Raw genomic sequence first — 6,000 nt, 5'->3', positions numbered from 1 at the left:
TTTGGTTAATTAGTTTTATCCAATTTTTATGAAACTCAATTTTTTATGTATCAGGATGGCTGAGCGGTCCAAGGCACTGCGTTCAGGTCGCAGTCTCCTCTGGAGGCGTGGGTTCAAATCCCACTTCTGACAGTGTTCTTCTTTGTTCTACAATGTCTCTTCCTTGTTGCTTGTGAAGAGTAATACTTAAGATATTCACTGCAAATCTGTTTCACAAACCACTTTGAAGAATAATCAACCTTCCATTATTTCTGCTTTATACCAATCAAAGAAAATGTTGCATTCTTCCCTAAAAATATGGACTTAAATACTACTTCAGACATCAATATTATATGTATTTTTTTCTTTGGTCAACATTTTTTCATATACTGAGTTTGCAAAATAAAATATCCCCCAACTTCTGAATCAGGGCTCCATATCTCAGGAGTAAGAACACTGCTCTTTTAAGCCAGTGGTCATGAACACAAACCCTACTTGTACACTCCTTTATAGCATCCAATCAAGCCCGTAAGCCAAAATCATTAGCCAGTTCTTGGAAAGTTCATAAATGTCTTTTCTATGGTGAGTGAAAATCCACAAGACAACAAATTCTAGACACTTGGAATCCAATCCTGAATAAAGCAAAAAAAATAATTACCGCATTTTTCCTTGGCATTCTATGAATTAGAAAAATAGATACTGCACATCCCCTTTTCAATGTATTTTGGAAACTGCCACATTTGGAGTAATGATTTTCTTTCAATGCAGCTCTCAATCAATCAATACAAAATTCAGGCATTAATTGTAGAGCATGTGAAGATGTTATTTGTGTCAAGCATTTTCTCAAATATTTGGAAAATCCTAAACTATAGGTAATTCTGTGTTAATGTTATTTTGACAATATCTTTTTGATTTATCCAACTTTAAGCATCTTTGAAAAATAATTGAGAAAGCAATTTATTACTAATATTTGAATCAATAGTTTCAACAGCAGCATGGACATTACACCTTTGAAAAAGTAATTTTGGTTAATTAGTTTTATCCAATTTTTAAGAAATTTATTTTTCTATGTGTCAGGATGGCCGAGCGGTCTAAGGTGCTGCGTTCAGGTTGCAGTCTCCTCTGGAGGCGAGGGTTCAAATCCCACTTCTGACAGTGTTCTTCCTTTTCTTCTTTGTTCTACAATGTCTCTTCCTTGTTGCTTGTGAAGAGAAATACTTAAGATATTCACTGCAAATCTGTTTCACAAAAAACTTTGAAGAATAATCAACCTTCCATTATTTCTGCTTTATACCAATCAAAGAAAATGTTGCATTCTTCCCTAAAAATATGGACTTAAATACTACTTCAGACATCAATATTATATGAATTTTTTTCTTTGGTCAACATTTTTTCATATACTGAGTTTGCAAAATAAAATATCCCCCAACTTCTGAATCAGGGCTCCATATCTCAGGAGTAAGAACACTGCTCTTTTAAGCCAGTGGTCATGAACACAAACCCTACTTGTACACTCCTTCATAGCATCCAGTCAAGCCCATAAGCCAAAATCATTAGCCAGTTCTTGGAAAGTTCATAAATGTCTTTTCTATGGTGAGTGAAAATCCACAAGACAACAAATTCTAGACACTTGGAATCCAATCCTGAATAGAGCAAAAAAAAATAATTACCGCATTTTTCCTTGGCATTCTATGAATTAGAAAAATAGATACTGCACTTCCCCTTTTCAATGTATTTTGGAAACTGCCACATTTGGAGTAATGATTTTCTTTCAATGCAGCTCTCAATCAATCAATACAAAATTCAGGCATTAATTGTAGATCATGTGAAGATGTTATTTGTGTCAAGCATTTTCTCAAATATTTGGAAAATCCTACACTATAGGTAATTCCGTGTTAATATTATTTTTACAATATCTTTTTGATTTATCCAACTTTAAGCATCTTTGAAAACTAATTGATAAAGCAATTTACTACTAATATTTGAATCAATAGTTTCAACAGCAGCATGGACATTGCACCTTTGAAAAAGTAATTTTGGTTAATTAGTTTTATCCAATTTTTATGAAACTCAATTTTTTATGTGTCAGGATGGCTGAGCGGTCCAAGGCACTGCGTTCAGGTCGCAGTCTCCTCTAGAGGCATGGGTTCAAATCCAACTTCTGACAGTGTTCTTCCTTTTCTTCTTTGTTCTACAATGTCTCTTCCTTGTTGCTTGTGAAGAGAAATACTTAAGATATTCACTGCAAATCTGTTTCACAAACCACTTTGAAGAATAATCAACCTTCCATTATTTCTGCTTTATACCAATCAAAGAAAATGTTGCATTCTTCCCTAAAAATATGGACTTAAATACTACTTCAGACATCAATATTATATGTATTTTTTTCTTTGGTCAACATTTTTTCATATACTGAGTTTGCAAAATAAAATATCCCCCAACGTCTGAATCAGGGCTCCATATCTCAGGAGTAAGAACACTGCTCTTTTAAGCCAGTGGTCATGAACAAAAACCATACTTGTACACTCCTTCATAGCATCCAGTCAAGCCCATAAGCCAAAATCATTAGCCAGTTCTTGGAAAGTTCATAAATGTCTTTTCTATGGTGAGTGAAAATCCACAAGACAACAAATTCTAGACACTTGGAATCCAATCCTGAATAGAGCAAAAAAAATAATTACCGCATTTTTCCTTGGCATTCTATGAATTAGAAAAATAGATACTGCACATCCCCATTTCAATGTATTTTGGAAACTGCCACATTTGGAGTAATGATTTTCTTTCAATGCAGCTCTCAATCAATCAATACAAAATTCAGGCATTAATTGTAGATCATGTGAAGATGTTATTTTTGTCAAGCATTTTCTCAAATATTTGGAAAATCCTACACTATAGGTAAATTCCGTGTTAATGTTATTTTTACAATATCTTTTTGATTTATCCAACTTTAAGCATCTTTGAAAAATAATTGAAAAAGTAATTTATTACTTATCGGGGTGGCCGAGCGGTCTAAGGTGCTGCGTTCAAGTCGCAGTCTCCTCTGGAGGCGTGGGTTCAAATCCCTCTTCTGACAGTGTTCTTCTTTGTTCTACAATGTCTCTTCCTTGTTGCTTGTGAAGAGAATTACTTAAGATATTCACTGCAAATCTGTTTCACAAAAAACTTTGAAGAATAATCAACCTTCCATTATTTCTGCTTTATACCAATCAAAGAAAATGTTGCATTCTTCCCTAAAAATATGGACTTAAATACTACTTCAGACATCAATATTATATGTATTGTTTTCTTCGGTCAACATTTTTTCATATACTGAGTTTGCAAAATAAAATATCCCCCAACTTCTGAATCAGGGCTCCATATCTCAGGAGTAAGAACACTGCTCTTTTAAGCCAGTGGTCATGAACACAAACCCTACTTGTACACTCCTTCATAGCATCCAGTCAAGCCCATAAGCCAAAATCATTAGCCAGTTCTTGGAAAGTTCATAAATGTCTTTTCTATGGTGAGTGAAAATCCACAAGACAACAAATTCTAGACACTTGGAATCCAATCCTGAATAGAGCAAAAAAAAATAATTACCGCATTTTTCCTTGGCATTCTATGAATTAGAAAAATAGATACTGCACATCCCCTTTTCAATGTATTTTGGAAACTGCCACATTTGGAGTAATGATTTTCTTTCAATGCAGCTCTCAATCAATCAATACAAAATTCAGGCATTAATTGTAGATCATGTGAAGATGTTATTTGTGTCAAGCATTTTCTCAAATATTTGGAAAATCCTAAACTATAGGTAATTCCGTGTTAATGTTATTTTTACAATATCTTTTTGATTTATCCAACTTTAAGCATCTTTGAAAACTAATTGAAAAAGCAATTTACTACTAATATTTGAATCAATAGTTTCAACAGCAGCATGGACATTGCACCTTTGAAAAAGTAATTTTGGTTAATTAGTTTTATCCAATTTTTATGAAACTCAATTTTTTATGTGTCAGGATGGCTGAGCGGTCCAAGGCACTGCGTTCAGGTCGCAGTCTCCTCTGGAGGCGTGGGTTCAAATCCCACTTCTGACAGTGTTCTTCTTTGTTCTACAATGTCTCTTCCTTGTTGCTTGTGAAGAGAAATACTTAAGATATTCACTGCAAATCTGTTTCACAAACCACTTTGAAGAATAATCAACCTTCCATTATTTCTGCTTTATACCAATCAAAGAAAATGTTGCATTCTTCCCTAAAAATATGGACTTAAATATTACTTCAGACATCAATATTATATGAATTTTTTTCTTTGGTCAACATTTTTTCATATACTGAGTTTGCAAAATAAAATATCCCCCAACTTCTGAATCAGGGCTCCATATCTCAGGAGTAAGAACACTGCTCTTTTAAGCCAGTGGTCATGAACACAAACCCTACTTGTACACTCCTTCATAGCATCCAGTCAAGCCCATAAGCCAAAATCATTAGCCAGTTCTTGGAAAGTTCATAAATGTCTTTTCTATGGTGAGTGAAAATCCACAAGACAACAAATTCTAGACACTTGGAATCCAATCCTGAATAGAGCAAAAAAAAATAATTACCGCATTTTTCCTTGGCATTCTATGAATTAGAAAAATAGATACTGCACTTCCCCTTTTCAATGTATTTTGGAAACTGCCACATTTGGAGTAATGATTTTCTTTCAATGCAGCTCTCAATCAATCAATACAAAATTCAGGCATTAATTGTAGATCATGTGAAGATGTTATTTGTGTCAAGCATTTTCTCAAATATTTGGAAAATCCTACACTATAGGTAATTCCGTGTTAATGTTATTTTTACAATATCTTTTTGATTTATCCAACTTTAAGCATCTTTGAAAACTAATTGAAAAAGCAATTTACTACTAATATTTGAATCAATAGTTTCAACAGCAGCATGGACATTGCACCTTTGAAAAAGTAATTTTGGTTAATTAGTTTTATCCACTTTTTATGAAACTCAGTTTTTTATGTGTCTGGATGGCTGAGCGGTCTAAGGCACTGCGTTCAGGTCGCAGTCTCCTCTGGAGGCGTGGGTTCTAATCCCACTTCTGACAGTGTTCTTCCTTTTCTTCTTTGTTCTACAATGTCTCTTCCTTGTTGCTTGTGAAGAGTAATACTTAAGATATTCACTGCAAATCTGTTTCACAAACCACTTTGAAGAATAATCAACCTTCCATTATTTCTGCTTTATACCAATCAAAGAAAATGTTGCATTCTTCCCTAAAAATATGGACTTAAATACTACTTCAGACATCAATATTATATGTATTTTTTTCTTTGGTCAACATTTTTTCATATACTGAGTTTGCAAAATAAAATATCCCCCAACTTCTGAATCAGGGCTCCATATCTCAGGAGTAAGAACACTGCTCTTTTAAGCCAGTGGTCATGAACACAAACCCTACTTGTACACTCCTTCATAGCATCCAATCAAGCCCGTAAGCCAAAATCATTAGCCAGTTCTTGGAAAGTTCATAAATGTCTTTTCTATGGTGAGTGAAAATCCACAAGACAACAAATTCTAGACACTTGGAATCCAATCCTGAATAAAGCAAAAAAAATAATTACCGCATTTTTCCTTGGCATTCTATGAATTAGAAAAATAGATACTGCACATCCCCTTTTCAATGTATTTTGGAAACTGCCACATTTGGAGTAATGATTTTCTTTCAATGCAGCTCTCAATCAATCAATACAAAATTCAGGCATTAATTGTAGAGCATGTGAAGATGTTATTTGTGTCAAGCATTTTCTCAAATATTTGGAAAATCCTAAACTATAGGTAATTCTGTGTTAATGTTATTTTGACAATATATTTTTGATTTATCCAACTTTAAGCATCTTTGAAAAATAATTGAAAAAGCAATTTATTACTAATATTTGAATCATTAGTTTCAACAGCAGCATGGACATTACACCTTTGAAAAAGTAATTTTGGTTAATTAGTTTTATCCAATTTTTAAGAAACTTTTTTTTCTATGTGTCAGGATGGCCGA

At 33.5% G+C, this 6,000-nt stretch overlaps 1 non-coding gene across 1 annotated transcript; it reads left to right on the top strand.

Annotated features, from left to right (window-relative positions):
* The first annotated feature begins 3,972 nt into the window (after positions 1-3,972).
* TRNAL-CAG (transfer RNA leucine (anticodon CAG)) lies at positions 3,973-4,055 on the top strand. Its single transcript has one exon. It is a non-coding gene; the product is annotated as a tRNA-Leu (tRNA).
* Positions 4,056-6,000: the final 1,945 nt, after the last annotated feature.

The sequence above is a fragment of the Taudactylus pleione genome, unplaced genomic scaffold, assembly GCF_031769625.1.
Source record: "Taudactylus pleione unplaced genomic scaffold, aTauple2 ptg000190l, whole genome shotgun sequence".
Classification (NCBI taxonomy): domain Eukaryota; kingdom Metazoa; phylum Chordata; class Amphibia; order Anura; family Myobatrachidae; genus Taudactylus; species Taudactylus pleione.
Note: the sequence above shows the minus strand (reverse complement) of the source record. Positions and strands in the feature narration are given on the sequence as shown.